The sequence below is a fragment of the Argopecten irradians genome, chromosome 12, assembly GCF_041381155.1.
Source record: "Argopecten irradians isolate NY chromosome 12, Ai_NY, whole genome shotgun sequence".
Lineage (NCBI taxonomy): Eukaryota > Metazoa > Mollusca > Bivalvia > Pectinida > Pectinidae > Argopecten > Argopecten irradians.
In genome coordinates, this window is record NC_091145.1 from 14,369,550 (window position 1) to 14,394,413 (window position 24,864).

The 24,864-nt window shown below is 35.4% G+C and overlaps 1 protein-coding gene across 3 annotated transcripts in view; it reads left to right on the forward strand.

Annotated features, from left to right (window-relative positions):
• The window catches only part of LOC138304776 (neuroglian-like), a 284,534-nt gene that overhangs the window by 91,566 nt on the left and 168,104 nt on the right, over positions 1-24,864 (forward strand). For all 3 annotated transcript variants that reach the window (XM_069245044.1, XM_069245045.1, XM_069245046.1), the window contains exon 3: positions 2,479-2,675. The gene's annotated coding sequence lies outside the window, so the exon portion shown is untranslated. The remainder of the gene's footprint in view (positions 1-2,478; positions 2,676-24,864) is intronic.

Sequence of the window (24,864 nt, forward strand, 5' to 3'; positions counted from 1 at the left end):
GATGACAACATTGGCTGAACTACATTTAGTACAAATTGATTGTTTAAACAAGTGTAATCTGACAACAGTCATGTTTTACAAAAATTCTCACTTCAAAAACCTAAAATTATCTAAGGTTTTATGTTATAACCTGTTACAACATGCAAACATCGTTGTCTAAAATACTGTTTGAAGTATTTCATTGATTTTTTTTTCTCACAATAAGTGTCAGGTTGTTGACTTCTTCCTAATTTTATGGTAACTTTTCAAGATTACATACCTTTATGTGGATTGTCAACCTGTATTATTTACATTTGTTTTTCAGATTCTTCATGACAAAATACACTGTCACAACATTTTATAGTTACAGGTATTGTCACATTTTATAAGTTCTTGTTAGGTACAAATGTCACATGTATATAAGTTATCATTACATTGTCAATTTTCAAATCCAATGTATTCACCTGTAATTTTTTACATATGTCACATGGATTTTATAAGTTACAGGACTTTCACACCTCGTGACAAGTTACAGGTAAGTCACAATTGTTAAATCTTATAAGGAAGGTACATTGTCCCCTGTAAATCTGTTTATGCATTGTCCACCTGTATAATGATTGCAGGGCTGAAATGGCTGGTTTTAGTTTCTGACATCACACATTTATAATTTACAGGTAAATATGAAATGACCTGTATATTTACAGATGAATTATCAACACCTTATATCTTAAGTTTTTTGTCAACCCAATGAGGTAAACATTTACACCTGTCAAATTTTAGTTAAACTGTACATTTCACATCCTTAAAAAGTTTTCAGTTCTTGTCATTGTTTATAAATTAAAACAGGTAACAATGTCTTTACATCCTGTATACTAAGCTTACAGTGATAAATTGTCTGTGAATATAAGTTACATGGTATCATGACACTTTATTTTTTGGAAGCCCTTGTCTTGAGTTTTTCAGACCCTATTTTGGTAAATACTTTCATCCTGTAAATAAAGTTACAGCCTTGACACTGCTGTAGAAAAAACTTACAAAACATTGTTTACATGTATAACTTATAGCTAGATGTCAAGCTGGCTAGCTTACAGGTAAAATGTTATTTTTATGATAATTGTACAATGTCACACCTTTGTTAAAGTTACAGGTACATGTCACACCTGTACTTCTAATTACAGGTAATTGTCACACTTGTTGTATATCCCTTTAAATGACAGATAATAATAATCTTTCACCTGTAAGGAGAGTTACACTCCATCAGCCTCTTCTTTAACTTCCCTTTCTAACTCTCTAGGGTATAAGCTGAGAACATATTGAGGTAACCAGGGCAGGATATAAAATCGGCAGGTCACCATGACTGGAATACATCACACCCCAAGTCCCGATAATCTCCTCCCTTCCCCAACAATAAAAAAAACTTCATAGTGCAATGAGCAATGGTTTTAATGTCCTACACTTCAACAACAGGTGGTGAGGGGTCGACAGCGGGGGGTCTAGTACATGTCACAAACGATGCAGTGGAATTAAAATATATAACCCCATTCTTTAAATATGTGCATCAAAATGATTAGAAGTGGCACATACTGAGTGATGACCTCAGTAATTTACATAAATCAAGTGTCGACCTTTAGTAATTTACATAAATCAAGTGTCGTGGTGAGACAGGGGATTATGCTCTCTCTACAAGATCAAACACCGACTCAACATGTCGACCTTTATATTTTACATAAATCATCATCACCCAGAATTTTTATCAGATTTCAAAATGTTTGAGATTTGATAGAGTGACATTCAGGCTGGGCATTCACTGATATAAAGTACTTAAGAACAACTTGCAACACGTAGCCTTGGATAAAGTATGGTCATAAATATTTGAGGAGATGAAAAAACAGATTTGAAACAATTACATCAAAATGGGAACATGGTCGTATAGTGGTGTGTTAACAGCTACTGGAGGCAAAGCGATCTACTGATAGTAAACCGACACTCTGTCAGAGAAACAAAAACATCGCAGTCCCACAAATTGATGGCGTTTGTTCTGTAGGAAGACAAAACGCCAGATAACAAAATAGTATTAGTGAAAAGGATAAATTCCTGGGAGATATGCAAAGGCCAAAGCTCATTTAGGGTATCTTGTCTTACGGAGCTGGTATGGAGTCCATCTGGTACAGGTGCTGAGGTACGGAGGCTGAGATACGAGGTACAGAGGCTGAAACTGTTTGTTTGATATTGTCAAACTAAGTGTATTTGTTACCTCGGCTGCACACAGTATGTGTGTGTGGATATGGCACACTGTTTAGTAGTTCTGTTGTTAAAAGTTGTGTTATGTGACCCTGGGGAAAAACTGTTTGAAATGTTTTCATAGAATTTTTTTCTTCATATTTAGTGTCAGGAATGTAGTTCATTCTCAAAAGTCTTTCACAAGTAGCTGACATAGTATTTGACAACCTTTGAAATTATATGAAGCATATTGAGAATTAGAATTTATTTCTTTTTCAGATTCTTCATGTGATCAATGAATACCTGATCTTCTGGACAGGAAATTAGAAAGATCAACAGTTTTAATTCTTGTTAGACGCTGATTTGGATTTAACTGTGTCAATGTCAGTATGTGTATTCATTATTTCATTCTGATGTGAGATGGATTTTTAAAAAGTGGACTTTTTTTAATTCTTCATCAAATAACTCACGTGAAGGTAAGTGTATCTTAAACTTTATCTGGGTTTTTTTTCTCAAAAAGGAAAAAAGAGCTTACATTCATGGTATGAAATGTAACTCTGTATAGGACATCTTACAGCTACAGGATGGAAAAAAGGATCAAACTACGATGTATAGTAAAACATGTTTATAACAAACACTCTAACAACGAGTTCATGGTTATAACGTAGTAATTCTCATTCCCCAATGAACCTAAAATGTATCTATAATATGTATGCTTATAACGAAGTTATCTTTGTGGTCCCAAGAGGATCGTTATAACAGAGTTTTACCATATATCTTTAAAATACTACAATCACACAATAAGAGGGCTTGATTGACTTCAGTCATAGTAGTCTATGCCTTATCAAGGTTACCACAAATTATACATTGTCACACCTGTATATAAGTTACAGGTTTGTCACACCTGTTTATAAGTTACAGGTACATTGTCACACCTGTATATAAGTTACAGGTTTGTCACACCTGTTTATAAGTAACAGGTAAATTGTCACACCTTTATATAAGTTACAGGTACAATGTCACACCTGCATATAAGTTACAGGTACAATGTCACACCTTTATATAAGTTACAGGTACATTGTCACACCTGTTTATAAGTTACAGGTACATTGTCACACCTGTATATAAGTTAAATGTACATTGTCACACCTGTATATAAGTTACAGGTACAATGTCACACCTGTATATAAGTTACAGGTACATTGTCACACCTATAAATAAGTTATAGGTACAATGTCACACCTGTATATAAATTACAGGTACATTGTCACACCTGTATATAAGTTACAGGTCCATTGTCACACCTGTTTTATAAGTTACAGGTACAATGTCTCACCTGTATATAAGTTACAGGTATATTTCACACCTGTATATAAGTTACAGGTACAATGTCACACCTTTATATAAGTTACAAGTACATTGTCATACCTGTATATAAGTTACAGGTACATTGTCACACCCGTATATAAGTTACAGGTACATTGTCACAGCTGTGTTTGTGTTACTGGTACAATGTCACACCTTTATATAAGTTACAGGTACATTGTCACACCTGTATATAAGTTACAGGTACATTGTCACACCTGTATATAAGTTACAGGTACGTTGTCACACCTGTATATAAGTTACAGGTACATTGTCACACCTGTATATAAGTTACTGGTACATTGTCACACCTGTATATAAGTTACAGGTACATTGTCACACCTGTATATAAGTTACAGGTACATTGTCACACCTGTATATAAGTTACAGGTACATTGTCACAGCTGTGTTTGTGTTACTGGTACATTGTCATTGTTATTAATTAATGTTTTTGAATGTAATAACCGATAAATAGTGTATTAATTTATGTATTGAATAGTTTTTCACTTCAATCATTTTTGCAATATCAAAAATGGAAAAAGGGAAACAAATTTAACTCTTATAAATTTTGAGATGAGGAAACAGAAAGTGTTATAATCTGTGACATAAAGAAATAGGTAATATCAATCTTATCAAAAGGGAAATTACAAACAGAATTCAATATGCATTTCATTTACTGTTTGTCAAATTACTAGTTTTGTTTGCCCAAAGGAGCTATTGGAAAGGGAGTATGTTTGGGAGTTGTCCCCCTTTACCCAATATTATAACCCTTTAGATGTGAATCATTCTCATTTTGTCTGGACTAGAATTGCCCAATATTACATAGCCAAACCTTTTTAATATGGGCCTCTGTGTTCAATATAAGATGTTAATGTACCTAATTTGTCCTAAGTGCACCTCGCCAGCGCTGGGTAGATTTGTAAATTGGCACGCCAGCACTTCTGGGAACACTGTCAATAAGACCTGAAATTGTTTTTCCTGATAACACTCAGAAAATGGCAGAGAAAAGAATTGGAAAGTGGGATTGGAAAGAAATGAAAAAAAATTCTCTGAAGGTTATTTTGTAGCAATAAAAGTTTGTGTTGGTTAGCTAATCAACAAGCAATATTGTGGGAGTTGTTCAGCATTCCAAATACTGTTGTTATCTTCTAATGTGGAACTAGTGCCAGGAAACAGTCTGAAATTAGTTGTAATGTCACTGAGACTACCCAAACTTAATATCAAATTGGATTGCTAGTCTCTGGTCCTGGAGATATTTACACAAGTACATCACAAGAGGTATGAGTACAGGTATACATACCAATTGATAGCTAGATACTTTCCCTAAACATTTTAATTTCAAAAGATTTATACATGTTAATAATACAAAGAAAATAAAAATAAAAAACTCATTTCCAAAAAGAGCTTGTTTGATTGATAGGAAGAGTACTGGTCAGAGTAAAATAGATGCTATAATAGAGAGCTTATAATAACTCACGGTGTATAACTTAATTACTACAGGAGAGCTTGTTGGCACTACATTAACCAGTTGTGAAGATGTCTTGACATATCTTACCTCAAGCCCACCACTTTGGTTACTAGTTTGAAAGGTACAGTAACTGGTCTATGGTTTTTTTCTCTGGGTACTCTGTCCTCTGCCTAATATCCTAGAATATCCTTCAATGGTCATGACTGTTGCAGACAAACACAGCCTGAGAGAGCTTGTTGGCTTGTTAGGTCATCTGACCCGAAGGGTCAGGATGACCTATAGTCGTCATGTTTCGTCCGTCATCGTCCGCCGTGCGTTAACTTTTCACATTTTGAACTTCTTCTCAAGTTCTACCAGTGCGATTTGGCTAAAACTTGCATGAAATGATCCTGACATGGTTCCGACAAAGTGTTGTTACATCTCTGGTTGATCCCAAATCGAAGATGGCTACCATGACACTATATCTAATTAATTTCCTATATGATTATTGCCAAGGTAGTCAGATGACCGTTAAGGCCCTTGGGCCTCTTGTTAAGAATAGGTTGACTACCTGTAGCTATGTATGTTAGTGTGTTGTTAAGAATAGGTTGACTACCTGTAGCTATGTGTAGTGTGTTGTTAAGTATAGGTTGACTACCTGTAGCTATGTGTAGTGTGTTGTTAAGTATAGGTTGACTACCTGTAGCTATGTGTAGTGTGTTGTTAAGTATAGGTTGACTACCTGTAGCTATGTGTAGTGTGTTGTTAAGTATAGGTTGACTACCTGTAGCTATGTGTAGTGTGTTGTTAAGAATAGGTTGACTACCTGTAGCTATGTGTAGTGTGTTGTTAAGAATAGGTTGACTACCTGTAGCTATGTGTAGTGTGTTGTTAAGTTAGTATAGGTTGACTACCTGTAGCTATGTGTAGTGTGTTGTTAAGTATAGGTTGACTACCTGTAGCTAGTGTGTAGTGTGTTGTTAAGTATAGGTTGACTACCTGTAGCTATGTGTAGTGTGTTGTTAAGTATAGGTTGACTACCTGTAGCTAGTGTAGTTGTGTTAGTAGAGTGTTGTTGTGTAGTGTGTTGTTCAGTATAGGTTGACTACCTGTAGCTATGTGTAGTGTGTTGTTAAGTATAGGTTGACTACCTGTAGCTATGTGTAGTGTGTTGTTAAGTATAGGTTGACTACCTGTAGCTATGTGTAGTGTGTTGTTAAGTATAGGTTGACTACCTGTAGCTATGTGTAGTGTGTTGTTAAGAATAGGTTGACTACCTGTAGCTATGTGTAGTGTGTAGGTTGACTGACTGTAGCTATGTGTAGTGTGTTGTTAAGTATAGGTTGACTACCTGTAGCTATGTGTAGTGTGTTGTTAAGTATAGGTTGACTACCTGTAGCTATGTGTAGTGTGTTGTTAAGTATAGGTTGTAGTTGTGTAGGTGTGTTGTTAAGTATAGGTTGACTACCTGTAGCTATGTGTAGTGTGTTGTTAAGTATAGGTTGACTACCTGTAGCTATGTGTAGTGTGGGTATGGTTGTGTAGTGTGTGTTGTTAAGTATAGGTTGACTACCTGTAGCTATGTGTAGTGTGTTGTTAAGTATAGGTTGACTACCTGTAGCTATGTGTAGTGTGTTGTTAAGAATAGGTTGACTACCTGTAGCTATGTGTAGAGTGTTGACTCTGTTAAGTGGTTGTTAATAGGTTGACTACCTGTAGCTATGTGTAGTGTGTTGTTAAGTATAGGTTGGACTACCTGTAGCTATGTGTAGTGTGTTGTTAAGTATAGGTTGACTACCTGTAGCTATGTGTAGTGTGTTGTTAAGTATAGGTTGACTACCTGTAGCTATGTGTAGTGTGTTGTTAAGTATAGGTTGACTACCTGTAGCTATGTGTAGTGTGTTGTTAAGTATAGGTTGACTACCTGTAGCTATGTGTAGTGTGTTGTTAAGTATAGGTTGACTACCTGTAGCTATGTGTAGTGTGTTGTTAAGTATAGGTTGACTACCTGTAGCTATGTGTAGTGTGTTGTTAAGAATAGGTTGACTACCTGTAGCTATGTGTAGTGTGTTGTTGTTGTGTAGTTGTGTAGTTAATAGGTTGACTACCTGTAGCTATGTGTAGTGGTGTTGTTAAGTATAGGTTGACTACCTGTAGCTATGTGTAGTGTGTTGTTAAGTATAGGTTGACTACCTGTAGCTATGTGTAGTGTGTTGTTAAGAATAGGTTGACTACCTGTAGCTATGTGTAGTGTGTGTTGTTATAGGTTGACTACCTGTAGCTATGTGTAGTGTGTTGTTAAGTATAGGTTGACTACCTGTAGCTATGTGTAGTGTGTTGTTAAGTATAGGTTGACTACCTGTAGCTATGTGTAGTGTGTTGTTAAGTATAGGTTGACTACCTGTAGCTATGTGTAGTGTGTTGTTAAGTATAGGTTGACTACCTGTAGCTATGTGTAGTGTGTTGTTAAGTAATAGGTTGACTACCTGTAGCTATGTGTAGTGTGTTGTTAAGTATAGGTTGACTACCTGTAGCTATGTGTAGTGTGTTGTTAAGTATAGGTTGACTACCTGTAGCTATGTGTAGTGTGTTGTTAAGAATAGGTTGACTACCTGTAGCTATGTGTAGTGTGTTGTTAAGTATAGGTTGACTACCTGTAGCTATGTGTAGTGTGTTGTTAAGTATAGGTTGACTACCTGTAGCTATGTGTAGTGTGTTGTTAAGTATAGGTTGACTACCTGTAGCTATGTGTAGTGTGTTGTTAAGAATAGGTTGACTACCTGTAGCTATGTGTAGTGTGTTGTTAAGAATAGGTTGACTACCTGTAGCTATGTGTAGTGTGTTGTTGTGTAGTGTGTTGTTAAGAATAGGTTGACTACCTGTAGCTATGTGTAGTGTGTTGTTAAGTATAGGTTGACTACCTGTAGCTATGTGTAGTGTGTTGTTAAGAATAGGTTGACTACCTGTAGCTATGTGTAGTGTGTTGTTAAGAATAGGTTGACTACCTGTAGCTATGTGTAGTGTGTTGTTAAGTATGTGTTGTTAAGTATAGTGTGTTGTTAAGTATAGGTTGACTACCTGTAGCTATGTGTAGTGTGTTGTTAAGAATAGGTTGACTACCTGTAGCTATGTGTAGTGTGTTGTTAAGTATAGGTTGACTACCTGTAGCTATGTGTAGTGTGTTGTTAAGTATAGGTTGACTACCTGTAGCTATGTGTAGAGTGTTGTTAAGTATAGGTTGACTACCTGTAGCTATGTGTAGTGTGTTGTTAAGTATAGGTTGACTACCTGTAGCTATGTGTAGTGTGTTGTTAAGAATAGGTTGACTACCTGTAGCTATGTGTAGTGTGTTGTTAAGTATAGGTTGACTACCTGTAACTATGTGTAGAGGGTTGTTAAGAATAGGTTGACTACCTGTAGCTATGTGTAGAGTGTTGTTAAGAATAGGTTGACTACCTGTAGCTATGTGTAGAACCTGTTGTAGAATAGGTCGACTACCTGTAGCTATGTGTAGAACCTGTTGTACCAGAACAGCTGCCATGAGATCATCTTCCATTTGGATCTCCTCCAATCACTCAAAACTGCCTTTTAATTTACTTTTAATGCTTCTGTTAACAGCATATTGTACTACCAGTAGAGTCATCAACATTTTTTAAATGGTCCGTACAGATTGTGGTTCCGGAAGTCGAGCTCATGCAATCTAAGCACAACTCTAGCTTTACTACTGTGGTAATTTGGTTAGTGTACAGCAATGACGGGTGTGATTAGATTACTGATGTACTATTGAATTACAGATACTAGGGACCTTCCCCACCAAGTCCTTCTCCCCATACTCTGGCCCAGTGCCTTGTTAGTCTGCATCCCATTAGATTTCTTCCCTTTCATATTGACCATTTATTTGATTGAAATTCCTGCATGTTGGGGCTGTGGTTGTGAACTTGTAAATGTGTCTGATAGTTCCTACCACTTAGGTTTAGGTCAGATAGTCACTAAACATCATTGTTCTTGGTTATATACATGGTGGCTTTTTGGTGGAACTTGATCTGCCAACTTTGTCAACTTCTGCTTGTCATATTCCTTTACTGATCATTCTATGCTGTTATAAGTACATAAAAGACAATTAAAGGAATAAATCGGAGGTCATAGAACAGAATTAACATAATATCAGGTACTGGTGATAAATCATAACATAGAAACATCTCCTGCTCCAGTTACAGAAATGAGAATGAGATATACATAATTGATATACCACTACAATACCCTACATACCATCACATCCACAGATGTGGATTCCAACATCCAGTAATCTTCTAACTTTTTGGCATGGATTTCAGGGCTCTTAGCATTTCTATATCTGATGCCTTAATGCTGTCAATTTGGCAAGCTACACTATGAAAAATTGCTAATCTCAGAAAGGTTCATTCAGGCCTTGCCAACATTGCCCGGTTTGTTTTCCCCCAAATCTTTGCATATTTTCTTTTGGTATTGTTTAATTGTGTTCGTGTTTCTTTAAATCTTTCCAAGTATTTTGATTTAGAATTGAAATATTTCCATGATTGGTTTTGTGTGTATAAAACGGTTTGATTAGTTTAACATCCTGTTAAAAGCCAGGATCATTTACAGATAGTGCTCAGATTGGTGGCGAAAAACCCAGGAAAAAAATCAGACAGCGGTCAGTACCTGGCAACTGCCCCACATGGAATACAAGTTATATATGTCATATTGTAGTTTTAAAAGCACTATGACACATGCTGCAAGATTGTCTTTTCTTGAATTCTGCCATTAACAGAAATTTGATTTTCTAATGTCAATGAAGATTTTCGAGAGGGAAATCATTTAAATCATTTGGTTTTCTACTTCGGGGACATTTCTTTCTAAATTTTGGCACTGATTTCTCAATCAACGTACTTGTGACCTCACGTTTGAAAGTCAGATTTAATTCACTGCAAAATTGACTCACATCTTGTAGCTGTTGCTATGGAAATGTTGTTCAAGTTATTCAAATGTCTTTATCATGGGCTCGAATGAAGATGAGTCATATTTGAGTTTTCATTTAAAATGCAAAAAAGTTTGGGATGAAATTGAAATTTGCATTTGAAATGTACCATGATACATAGAATTTTTTTTTTGTCCAAGTGTCAAAGCTATTATGCTATAAGCAAATTATACAAGAATTATACATTTTGACAGATGCAACCTTTTAGGAGGTCAGAAATATAATTATTCTTTAAAACTTAATCTTTTCAGTAAAACAAAGGATAATTTATAGATTAACAATTCCAGCAATTTAGGCTATCTAGTTTTTTAAACATTTCATTTCATTTGGGATTGTAAGAAAGAAGAAGAGTTGTGCCCCTTTGTCTCTTATATAATGGTTATGGTATGATTGATGTCAAAGTAATTAGCATACCAAAAATAAATTTGCAAATATTCCAATATTTGCTTGTTTAACATTGACGAGCAAGGGGAAAGGATTTTTTTCTATGACTTTGAAGAAGAATGTTTACCATGGAAATAAAAATATTTTTGGGGGGCACCAGTAATGTATGATAATAAATATCACACCCATCCTCATCCCATGTGATATTGTAACTGTTTTATACTTGCTCAGAATTATAGACACCTGCCTAAGCAGTATAGTTACCCGTTGAGGTAGATATTCTAATGGAATGTTAAAAATAAATATTCCAAGTCACTACATCTACATATTGGAACATGGCGTTGGAATGGTGGTTGTTAATTAATAAAGAGCGGTTCAATTTCCGAGTGGTGACATATTGGCAGGTTTAAACAAGACATCGCGACCGGTTATTGCTAGCATGTTAACATGCCACTATGCATGTTACAGATTATTCTTCAGAAAGTAAATAAAATGCTTTTGGTTATCTTGCTGCAGTTTTAATATAAATGACAACCATTTGTTGGTGAAAATGTGTTCAAAGTGTTTTCGATGTAAGCCCATTTCTGTACGAGATGCTGTGTCTGGTAGATCAGTTCTACAAACAATACCTTTTTAAAATAGGCGATTGATATGCTTGTGAAGCAATTTTATATGACGGTAGCAATAAATTTTAAATGCTATTCATTATGAGACGGAAATTTGAGGTTTTTCTATGTAAAACCAATTTTCATGATGAAGATAGGTCTTGATGCCAAGGGCGGATCCCGCAAGAGGGGAATGCCCAACCCCTCCTTGACCACAGACAAGGCCCATGTGTCCTCTGTGATTTCCTTCCACTCTGGGAGGAAGAAGGACAGACGACCTCCTACAGGAAGATCGGGACGAGGAAGATCGAGACCCTCCCAGGCGGGAGAATCGCTTCCTAACCCGAAACTGAATCCTGCGGGAGAAGGACCGGAATCTAAAACTGGAGGAGCGGAGTCCTCCAGAACAGACCCCTCGTCTGGCGCCCCCCCCCCATTTGATACTAAAGTTATGGTAACGTATTACTGAAATGAAATTGTTTTTGCAGAGGAGACTGCTGTTCTCAGAACATGTAGAATCGAGAGATTTTGTTACGTTTTAGAGAGTACGCTGGCTGAACATTGCTCCATGAATCTGTCCATATGCATTAGAATCGGCTGTATGTGATCGGTGAGGAAAGCCACACACTTATCAGCCTTGTATATCAGATCCCAACATAGATACGATCATTTAAAATTCATATCCTCTCTGCTGATGACAGAAGTGTAAAAACATGTTGATCACCATCAAAACGCCTCCTTCATGTGATGGCTGAGTAGCTGGTCATGACATACTTATTTTGGCTTATATCGCCTTAAAAAATTTGTTGATCTATTTCTGATAAAAAAATTTATTTTTTTTTTTTTTTTTTTTTTAAAGATGAAAAGAGTAAGTTTCCATTCCAGTTTTATTTCATGATGCAGCGTTTTGAAAGATATTGCTTCAAATGAAAATGAATGAAGCATTTATGAAGATCTTTCCAATGAAAACCAAATTAGACATGGATGTTGTATTCTGATAAGATATTGATTTCATTTTTTCTTTGATTTTGGATCATTGATTTGCCTTATCAGTTCAACTATGATAGTTCCTTTGGTGCTTTGAGTTGTATATACAATATCAACTCATACACACCAACCTGTCTATAGGGTCACAAGTGTCATTAGGAACCTCAAGAAAGTGGTCTTATTGAGCAGGTGGTCTTTATACACAGGTCATATTGTATCAAAATTGGTCGTCAGGAACCTCAAGAAAATGGTCTTATTGAGCAGGTGGTCTTTATACAGAGGTGGTCACTAAGGTGTTAAGTTATTGTTATTTGGAATTAAGTAAGACAATGAAGTCTTTAAATTATATAACTTTTAACCAAATAGTGATCAATTGTACACTGAAGTAAAAACAAATAAAGTATACAACGGGCAATTTGTAAGAAACATCCTGAGCTCAGTAGCTATTTGATGATATACATGTACGTGTATATGGCCAATTAGCAAAGACATGGAGATGCAAAGCACTTAGAACGAATAATCATACCCTGCCTCCACTCCGGTTCCCGGCAGGGTATGAATTCCACCCCGTTGCCGCTAGTGTTGCAAGCCCCGATGTGATCCACATCGGGCCATTTGAGACTGATAAAAATATATTTTTCGGGTATTATCCTTATGTAACTGTATTGTTCTGACAACTATGATCAATATTCAATTCACAAACCTTTCGATTATAATCTTTCATCAACTATTAGTGGTAAAATCCAAGGCAAACACAACACATGTATAATGCTGTTCAAATACGCCGCCATGTTTGATTTACCGGAAACCGTGACGAAATGAAACACTCAACAGGTAAAATATGTTTAAAAGTTTTAAAAAGCCAACAAACTAAGAATAAATATGGTGAAAATGAACAAATGTAAGTATTATTAAGAATTAAGCAAAAAAGAATTTTTAAAGTTCATGTTAAAAACTTTGAAACATTTATTTCTTTCGTAGTGAAAATTTGTAGGTCATTCCATATAAGGTACTAGGTGCCATATTTGGAGCGCGAGACTTTCTAACGAGAAGCATAATGGCGGCCAAGTGAGCCGTGTCGGAGATGTGAGCCATTCAAAAGTGCTTCAAAACATAATTTAGACATGGAGGTGGGTAAATAAATAATCATTTTATGTTAAATATGTTTGATATTGTTGAATTTAATTAAAAAATTACATGACACACATGAAATGCAACTTTTCACCAAAGAGTGATCAATTGTACACTGAAGTAAAAACAAATAAAGTATACAACGGCAATTTGTAAGAAACATCCTGGAGCTCAGTAGCTATTTGATGATATACATGTATGTGTATATGGCCAATTAGCAAAGACATGGAGATGCAAAGCACTCTGCTCAACCACTGGGGAACCTATAGCAAAGTCATACATAGCCGATCTTTACAGCTTCCTAACAGGTACTTAACCTTCAGATGACCTTCAAGGAATCAATAGAAACAACTAGGGGCCACAGTTATATAGGGGACACAGATGATGGCTGACCATTGCTGACCGAAATATTGACCATTGATTATTAGAAATTGTTTGTTGTTTGCCTTAATTGGAATTCCATGCTGTTGTTCCAGGAAATTTCCTTCCTTTTTTCCCCCCAGAAGTTAATCCAATCCCACGTAGGGTAACATACAAATGATTGCGGTCGTTACTGTAGATAAAAAACCTGCTACAAAAAAAGTTAATTTGTGATGTGGCTTACAATGGCTATTGTAGATAATGGATATTCTACTATGATCTAAACTATAGCTGTATTAGAGATTTCCTGAAGACCTTTTATGACAAGAGAAGTACATTTGTACTAGGTTTTATAGAAATTAAAGGATAAGATTGACAGGCTGTCATTACTTAAGTTTTTGTGTATACCTTATTCTAAGAAACAAAAGCTAGATTTTGACATTTTTGAAGAAAAAATGATTTTTGCAAATTTTCAAGAAAAAACGATTTTTATATTTGGTTTGAAATAATGTTATTGATTTGTCTTTTAGAGGATAAGAGAAATGTTAATAAAGTATTGTAACATGCATGATTTCAGAAATATTCAATATAAGATTCTCAAAGCCTTGTAGGATTTCAATGTTTAAAGACTTTTGCTTATGTTAAATTTTGCAAATGGTTTGATACAACTGCAGAAAAGAATAGGCCTCCAAAATTTATCAACTATATTCTGCTTCTAGATTATCTCCCCCTATACCTTAAAAATTAAAAATTATACCCATCATAAAAGGTTGCAATTTTAGTGGTGATTTTGATATTCTAGACATTAAAGTTTGTAGTAGCAGTGCAGGATGAATTCTAACCTATAGGCTAAATAGAAGCAGTTCCAAGAGAGAAATCTATGCTCTGAATGATGTTCAGAAAGGCGGAAGTGAGGGAACTCCAAATATTAATTTGTATCAGACGTACCTACATGGATATTGATGAATGAATCTGGGTATTATAATAAGGATGTGATTAGCAAGCAAAAAAGACAAAATAAATATATCAGATATCAGAACCATATCTCCTAGATGTCATCACATCCATTGATAATCAAGTCATACTGTCCGCAGGAAATCCGTGGATGGATAAGTGTAGGTATGTATCATGTCTCCGATGTGCTGACTATCGTGACATCTGTAATGACACTCATTAGGCCCTGTCACTGTCGTTTTTGGATGTAGATTTCAAGCCAAGCTGCCTTTCCAGGCAATCCGACAGGTCGCCTCTCAATGGTCGTTTAGTGATGTAGGAATGTTGGCGTGGAAACGGACAAGTTATATATACCATCGACTCATACCAAGCCCAGCTATTTGTAATCTAAACAATTTGTATACAAATCTAACCCACAGATGAGGGATCGGTTCATAATGATATTTTATTATCATTTTCTGACAGCAAAATTGTTTTTCCGTTGGTCATGGTATTTGCAGCAGTATCCCTAACTGAGACTCAAAAATTAAATCCGGAGTGTTTATTATAATGTTACCACTTCAAAAGTGATCGTGTTTGGTGATGGTGTAGCCAGAGACCTCACACCATTGTTGGCTGAAAGCAGAGGTCAGGAAACCTAAAGGTCATTATGGAGGAATGACATTTATGTGATACCGGATGCTGAAATCTAATGTCTTACATAAAAACAATTTTGTCTCTTCCACATCCCGATGCTGCCTCTATCTGATTTAACTGCAGCGCACTGTCTGTATGGGTTTGGACTAATAAGGGTGATGCTTCTCATTTTATTGGAGAAAGGCCTCCTTGAGTGAACATAGGTCCATAAAGGTCCATCAAATATAAAATAGATATTTAACACCTGGGCTTGACTTTTAAAAAAAAAATACATGCAAGGTTTTCATGGTGGAGCAAAGCCAGAATGACCCAGAAAAATGTCAGCCTAGTGGTAGAATGACCCAAAGAGAGGTCAGCCTAGTTGTAGAATGACCCAGAGAGAGGTCAGTCTAGTGGTAGCATGACCGAGAGAGAGAGAGAGAGAGGTCAGCCTAGTGGTAGAATGACCCAGAGAGAGGTCAACCAAGTGGTAGATCGACATAGAGAATGGTCAGCCTACTGGTAGAATGACCCAGAGAGAGGTCAGCATAGTAGTAGAATGACCCAGAGAGGTGTCAACCTAGTGGTAGAATGACCCAGAGAGAGGTCAACCTAGTGGTAAAATGACCCAGAGAGAGGTCAATCTAGTGGTAGAATGACCCAGAGAGAGGTCAACGTAGTGGTAAAATGACTTGTAACTGCTCTGTTATATAAAGTTCAATGAAAATGTTTTACTTAAGTATTCAACATTAACAGTCCTGTGATAGCCTTCAACCTTGCAGACAAAATATGTGAAATATCTATATTAGTTACTAATCACAAATTTATGATAGAATAATCATAATATTGAGGTCATGACCTTTTGTTGAGGTCAGGACCTTTAAATCTGGGGTTGCATTCAGATGTATTTAGTGTATATACTGAACTTAAGATAGATCATGTATCTGAATTATTTACCGAGTGTTAAGTGTTATCTAAATACTATTACTGCTGAAGGTGACTACAAGTTTGATAACTGAAATGTCATGGTGTTTAGCCAATATTGTCCAACAACCACAGCTAGATTTTAACCCTCCATGTGGGATGGTTTGGCCTGTGTATCATAATTACCTAACATTTGAGTATAAATTGTAGAATCACATTCCATTAGAGGGGATAGCATTACTCTGACAATGTAATTGAGGGGACGAGAATAGTTAATTACGGCCATTATTACAATTACATAGTGTGTAATACCAAAATACCACTCCCTGTTGCAATCCTTCAAAATTTACATAAAATCTGTTTTCAATAATGTGGATGTGTTATATTTGTCAAGTTTCAAATGTTATCGGGGATGGGTAACGCTTGACCTTTACCATGGTAACACTTGACCTTTATAAGGACTATCTGTGGATATTCAACATACTAATAGATCTACTCTTCCACAGCAGATAAACAACTGTTTATCCTAACATCAGAGATGTTTTAGTTTGTTAATGTCATTATCCTATTTAAGTTAATTATCCTTACCATATCTCTGAAGTTCTATTTAGAGGTCAAGGTCAGTTTAAACTTGTCTACACATAACATTATTTTATCTCTAATAACTTATGATTCTATATGTAAAATCACCTACTAAACAAAAAATTATATCACTGCTGCTATAGACCATATCCACTCAAACTTCTAACTTGAAACTAATGAAGGTTTTGATATATTGTCTGGATTTCCTCTTCCTATTGTGAAATTCAGATAGATTTTTAATATATCTTCCAGGTTATCTACCCCTGTTTTAGATTTAATGATAATTTTGATGTAGCCACTTTATTAGCTCACCTATTCGAAGAATAGGGGGAGCTAATGTTGTCACCCCGGCGTCGCATCTGCGTCGGCGTCAGCTTTGGCGTCCCATTTCACATTAAAGTTTTTGAGCAAGTTTCTGTTTATTCAATTGTTTAAGCTTAAGTCATCATAAATGTTTATGATTTTATTTTCCTAATGTGTATGGATGCTGAACGTGATAATACAACCAATTTGGGGCCCTTTAGGGGTTTTTTGAGTCTGTTAATTTGTCATTTCCATGTTAAAGTTTTTGAGCAAGTTTCTATTTTGTCTATTGTTTAAGCTTAAGTCATCATAAATGTTTATGATTTTATTTTCCTAATGTGTATGGATGCTGAACGTGATAATACAACCAATTTGGGGCCCTTTAGGTTTTTTTTGAGTCTGTTAATTTGTCATTTCCATGTTAAAGTTTTTGAGCAAGTTTCTATTTTGAGAGATGGATACCATTAAATAGAATTATATACCTATCTCTAAGTTCTATTGAGAGGTGACTACAAGTTTGATAACTGAAATGTCATGGTGAATTTTAGCCAATATTGTCCAACAACCACAGCTAGATTTTAATCCCATATCCATGTGGGATGGTTTGGCCTGGTGTATCATTATTGTCCTAACATTTGAGTATAAATTGTAGAATCACATTCCCATTACATTGGGGATAGCATTACTTGACAATGTAATTGAGGGGACGAGAATAGTTAATTACGGCCATTATTACAATTACATCAGTGTGTAATACCAAAAATACCACTCCCTGTTGCAACTTCAAAATTTACATAAAATCTGTTTTCTGTGGATTTGTAGTTTCAACATGGGTAACGCTTGACCTTTACCATGGTAATAGATCTACTCTTCCACAGCAGATAAACAACTGTTTATCCTAACATCAGAGATGTTTTAGTTTGTTAATGTCATTATCCTATTTAAGTTAATTATCCTTACCATATCTCTGGAGTTCTATTTAGAGGTCAAGGTCAGTTTAAACTTGTCTACACATTACATTATTTTGTCTCTAATAACTTATGATTCTATATGTAAAATCACCTACTAAACAAAAAATTATATCACTGCTGATTTTAGACCATATCCTAATGTGTATGGATGTCTGAACGTGAATAGATACAACCAATTTGGGGCCCTTTAGGGGTTTTTTGAGTCTGTTAATTTGTCATGATTATTGCCATGTTTAAATAGTAAATACTTTAAAATACTTGAACACTCAACCTCTTCTGCATAGGCGAGCTTTGCTGTTCTCCAACAGCTCTTGTTAAAAATGTTGATATAATATATTTATTATCTCCCCTTAGTTTAAAATTAAGGAATGTTTGGATATCTCCAACAGGTCATTTCCCCTTAGTTTGAAGTTAAACAATATTTTTTATTCTCCAAATTATCTCCCCTAGTTTGAAATATAAAAGGAAGAACAACAGATAAATAGGCAGAAATGCTTTAATTACCTGAATTCCATTTGTGATATTAACTTTCTATGAACTGGGTCCTAGAGAAGAATGTGTACTTTATGATATAATTGATTGTCGGTATTAATCGATGATCTTGTAGCCTCATGCCAGGAAATCTATATATAAACGGGGTAGGTCTGGGAAAACAATCACAGGTCTATCATCTGTTGGAATAAAATTGTATTGTTTTTAACCTGAAGGAACTGAGGATTAAAAAGTTTGAACTCTTTCAGGAAATCAACAAGCTGTTGCTATGATGGATCACCACTAAATGATGTATTTGGTGCTAACAGTAGCTCCCTCAGGACTCCCTACCTTTATTCACATGTACATATCCATACTAGCTATCGATCAATTTCTGACAGATTCCTGCCATACTGTAAAAAACAACCCAACCATACTCAGGGAATTTTCCTGAATCCAGGCTGCTTTGTTTCGAATCCATCATTTATCATTTTACTTGGTTATGAAATGTCATTTCTCAAAATATAAAATGTAATGGATTGTTGAGCTGTTTGTATCAGAATTTCGTCTCATTTCTATTGAGAGGAATTCAGCTGTGTTCTACAAGTCTGTAATTTCTGAACTTCGACAATCGAGTCCTGCTGATGTTTAGATAAAACTGCGCTTTAAAATGATGAAAAATGACATGCTTCCTTGCAAGTTGGTATCCTTTAAAAAGTCATGCACTTGTTTGAAAACAATATATTTGTAAAAAAGAAATAAATAATTCAACCGATGTATATTTTTAAGATTAATGCGTTTCTGTTTATCATATAGTATGATATAGATAACTACATGTCTTGTTTAGATAATGGTTTGAAAGATATGGAGCCCATGACAAAACTTACTAGTAATCTATATCATGAATTGGATGCCATTTAAGAGCATTTGCCAGTAAATGGTTAAAGATTGATGGTTTTTCTCCAAGAACTTTACAGCTTTTTCCAGCAGGTAGGTGTTTAACTAATACCTGCTGCCCCATCAACTGTTGTGTCCTCCCAAATGTTTTCTTTGATACCACTTCACTTTTGGCCTTGCATTGACCATAAGCTGGGGGTGGGAAAAGCTCTGGGTCCTTTCCTCTGGTCGAAACTCACCAACTTACCATAGTCTTTAAAAGTGGTAGTTTCTACTCCTGCTTAGCTTTAACGCTCTTTAAATGATCACAGCAACTATAAATGGAACATATATCATATAGAAGTATGGGGTTTCCTATTATTGTCTAGCAGGGATATATATACCCTATATGCAAAGGGCCGATGGATTAGACATATACCCTATATGCGGGGGGCCGATGGATTAGATATAAACCCTCTTTCCCCTGGTCGAAACTCACCAACGATGGATTAGATATACTCACTCAGCACCACATATGTAATTACTATAAATTTTAACCATAGATCTGTCAAAGCCTCCTACATACCAATATCATGGCCATCAGTTGGCTGTAAAACATCAATAAAAAAAATAGGTTGGGTGATGGTTATTATTATAACCATTTTCTATTACTATAACACCAACATGTCACTTGTAATATTTTCGGTCTCTATAAATATTAAAACCGCTAGAGTTACCCACCCACACCACAACCGTGTCGTCCTCACTTGTCATGACGGGGATCAGAATAGATTTCTCGTTCAGGAGTAAAACTGAATCTGTCACAAACGATGAGATACGATGATGTCTACATAGAGACAAAGGGTGTTCGATGGAGCAGGAAATTGTATTGTGAAAAGCAATATTCTGAACACAATCACTGGGAGACACAGATAATGTGTATATTCTATGGCCCCAGTGATTGTGTTACGTACGACAATAAAGATTTACAATCGGTATGTGATTATATCGCTTCACATTTATATCAATTTATGAAATAATAGAAATTGTGTAACATTTCTTATGATGTACTTTATGGCTTCCAAGTCCAGTTATTTTACTTTTGGATTGAGCGATTTGACAGAACCTTAACTCCTTCACCCCTGAAGACACATTTAGACTCTTCTAAATCAAAACCTAGACCAGTCCAATATGAAATTTCAGGGGTACATGAGTTAAAATTATTAATTGAATATTAAAAGATATCATGCCTTATAGACTGGCGCTATGTGAAGGTATTATCCAGATTGATGACAAATACACTAATTATTAATTAATGTTGTGTAGAGTTGAATAGACAATCACCATCTTATGCAGGTAAACTTGCTTTTTATACAATAACACAAACACACAAGACAAATTAAACTGAGTTTATTACTTTGACATTATAAATTTTGGCATTTCTTAGGGGCTACTCTGTAAGTTATTTAGGATATAAAAATTACTTAAGTAATTAAAATATATCTGAATACCCCAATGCACCAGGGGAATTCCCTTAGATGCGGGGTTGTTAAATTATAAAAATATGTATGTCCGAATTGGGGGATAAAATTCAAATATGTTGAATTATAAGGCCAGCCAAGACTAAATAAATAACCTTCAGAGTAGCCCAAAGTTGAAATAATGTAATGTAATGAAATAACTTGTATACCACATACAATATTACACTTATGAGAAAACAATCTTGCAAGTTGCTTGGACCAGATTGTCTTGCTAGCTAGCAAACAAAGATAGTGCGACGATAAAAAAACAAAGTTCTTACAATTGGAATATATAATAAAACTTGAATTTAACTAAATGACAATCTTTACATACAACATATCATCCTCTGATATCTGAATTACAGCAGATCAACACCTTTAAAAATGACCATCTATATAACGAGACAGATTATTATCAAAATAAAAGTAAATCAGATTAAAGACAACCTCTGTATAAAGAACACCTGTAGAATAAGACCACTTGTTGTGCTCCCAATTACACACAATTTGACCTGTGTATAAAGACCACTTGGCTCTAAAATCAATATTTATTGTCGTTTTGGTTATCTTTAGAGACCGGTTTGACTGCCTGTCAAATTTAATTGAACCTAGATGAACCTCTAATATACCGTTCAGTACCTGGCTTAGGAGTTTCATTTCTTATTTTCTCATAATTTATTTTTAGTAGAGGTCAGTTTTGTAGGAGTAACATGTGATAACATGATTCTACCCTATGATAATTATGAAGGGATTCAGAATATATCAGATTTATTTCTGAAGGTTAGGGACTAAGCTGAGCATGTTTCTAACCATCTTGTAATGTTTGATGATCGGGGTTTGACATTGTAGGGATACAGCCCTCTTTTACCATATGGTAGTTAGCTTCAACTGACTTAATTCACAAGGAAATTGTGAAACATGGATTAGGAAGTCTAGAGCTGTCTGATAGTGTTTGTGGTGAACTCTGCGTCTGCTCATGTGGCTGAGCTCAAATTGTATTTGTTGTCATCTGGTTTTCATGAAAAAAACGGGGCAACGATTTAATTTAAAAATATTTGAAGCACTCAACAAATTATAAACAGAAATCTGTAGAATGGCAAGTTTTAATTAAACCCTGAATACTTGGCAGATCGTGATGATATTTTTGGTGTTGTTTGGGCGGCACAGCCCTGCGGTGTTAATGTCGGATCAACGATACTGTGGGGAGGTTCACTTGCCTCCAGCATGCCTCCTATTTGTATATTTGTACCAACACTTTGGCACCAAGCTGAACACAATTTGTTGATTTGATGCTATAAGCTGACAAGAAATCTTTGCCGCTATTTTTTTTCCCATCTTGATACATTGGATCTCGAGGAACAAACACACCATGTTTTCTAATGCCTTAATGGAAAGTTTGCTGAATATCTGGTAGCGCTGTTCTCGACAATCAATTTAATATTTGTGACATTTTTTCCTGCACGCTTTGAACTCTGATTCCTGTACAGAAATAGAGTAACTTTGTTTCTGTATATGTGTTCGTGTGTGTTGCCACGAAGCCACTTAACATTAGCCACCACAGCCAGCACTGCCACCAAGCTGAACTGTGTGGCACTGGAGAGTCGTACTAGACTTAAAGGGAAGGTACTGTCACCAGAACTCCCATCCAGGTTTTGAGTATCGGCTCGAAAGCTCTCCGTGTAGTGACGAGGAAACACCAGTGTATGTCTTGAGAATTGCGATGGAGTTTTCTTAGTTCGCAGTATTGATTCGTTTGTCAGGACCAACCGTGGTCTCTGTATGCAATACAAGCTTCTACGGCAAGCTTCTTGGTCACACAGCTTACTTAACATCGTGTAACACGGGGGGACACTCGTGTTGGGGTTCACCTCCCAGTTTATTGTGTACAAGTGACTCGTATTGTTTTGAAAATAATTGTGATCCTCTAAGGATGGAAAATCTAGTAGTGTGGAGAGTAACTCTGTAATATCAGGTGAGTTCTGCTGAAGTTTGATATTTTATCTAAAAATTTATTTTTGAATGGGGTTACATTAGGTGAAATCTGTTATTTGGTGACCTATAGCTTACTATGTTAATATTGATGATATTTAGTTACTGTTGGACATGTTATGCCTGGACAGTTGTAGACATTATTGATACCAGAACAAAGTGATGCTGTCTACCACACAAGCTTCACAATGGATATACATGTAATGCTGACACCGGAGCTTAAAACACTTTCTTTACAGTCGTCTTAAAACAAATTGTTGAGCTATTTCGGTTCAATTAAACAAACCCTTCAACCTTATTAATATCTGTAAATTTTACTTTTAGAATTAATTGAAAGGTAATTTATTGCACAGCATTAATTGGTGTAGTAATTGAGAAATAAGTAAGAGAGAAATTTGAAACAAAAGATGCAATTACTGAAGTTGTTAGATTGCTTTTTTTATCTAATAAATATATTTTGTACATAAAAAACTTAGTTTAACAGAAATGATTATAATGTTATCTATTGGGTGATGTAGACATCCTTTTCAGAAAGGTTCCTTATAAAGGGACAGCATGGTTTTAATAGGAATATCTTTGACTTCATTGGATACGTGCAGTTAAAAGTATTAAAAAACATGAATTTGATTAAGTGGTGGTTGGCGTTGTATCGTATATAGGGTGAATGTTCATAGAGATACTAACAGACATGCATCCGAGTATATAACATTTACTACATACTCCACATAAAACTTGACACAAAATTGTAAATTGAAAAGGGCTGTATCTGGTAAGATGACCATTAAAACTAATACCATGTTATATATAAAAAGTAGCATGAAAAGACATGACATACAGAATCATGGAATGGTCATTACATCATATTATAAGTAGGACACATAACACATATATCTGGATACCCTATAATGACCACTGCATTCAACATTGACCACAGTGTTTTCAAATAGAGAACAAATTAATAAGAAGGAAAAAAAACATTACAAAATATTATGCCTAAGGTGGGATTTGTCAGAATGTCACAGTTCACACTGCTGATAATCTTGCACTAAAGAGTCGGTATAGTCACTACCCCTATCTTATTTCTAGTGACAGTGGAGGGATTATTGTCTGTGAGGTGATAATATCTACATCAGTTCATCAATGTATAATTGGTAAAAAAAATTCTTGATGGCAAAAGATGGGACTACCATATCTTTTAAGGGATTAGCAGCATCTAAGAAATCCTTTGAGAGTAAGTGATTGATATATCAGCAGGACTCTGTGTGTATTTCTATAAAAGCGACATGCATCTGGTTAGAACATATGTGATGATGAATATTGGACATATCTTAAAATCAAATGATATCAGTATAAAATTGAAGATGTATTTTTAAAGAAACCATTACCCTACTTAAGAATGATTATGTATGAAATAGAATGTAATTAAGTTACTTATTGGTCATATACCATTCACGAATGAGGATTACTTTAGTGAAAAGACGTTTTTAAGGAACTAGCTGTTTTATAATGAAAGAGACCTGTGTGTATATTTAGGATATCAATACAGGGATTTTGAATCTGTATATAAAGAGAAGCCTGTATTTCAGAAATATTTCTTCAGAAACCTGTGTATAAAGGACAAGTCTACAGAAGCCTGTATTTCAGAAATATTTCTTCAGAAACCTGTGTATAAAGAACTTTTCTATTGAAAATTGTGGATATAAAGCATATGTATAAAGGAACACGCATAAAAAGAAGATTTTAAAGGAACCTGTGTATTGAGGACATTTTTGAGGAACCTGTGTATCGAGGACATTTTAAAGGAACCTGTGTATCGAGGACATTTTTGAGGAACCTGTGTATCGAGGACATTTTAAAGGAACCTGTGTATCGAGGACATTTTAAAGGAACCTGTGTATCGAGGACATTTTAAAGGAACCTGTGTATCGAGGACATTTTAAAGGAACCTGCATATTGAGGACATTTTAAAGGAACCTGTGAATTGAGGACATTTTAAAGGAACCTGTGTTTTGAGGACATTTTAAAGGAACCTGTGAATTGAGCACATTTTAAAGGAACCTGTGTATTGAGAACATTTTAAAGGAACCTGTGTATCGAGGACATTTTAAAGAAACCTGTGTATCAAGGACATTTTAAAGGAACTTGTGAATTGAGGACATTTTAAAGGAACCTGTGAATTGAGGAC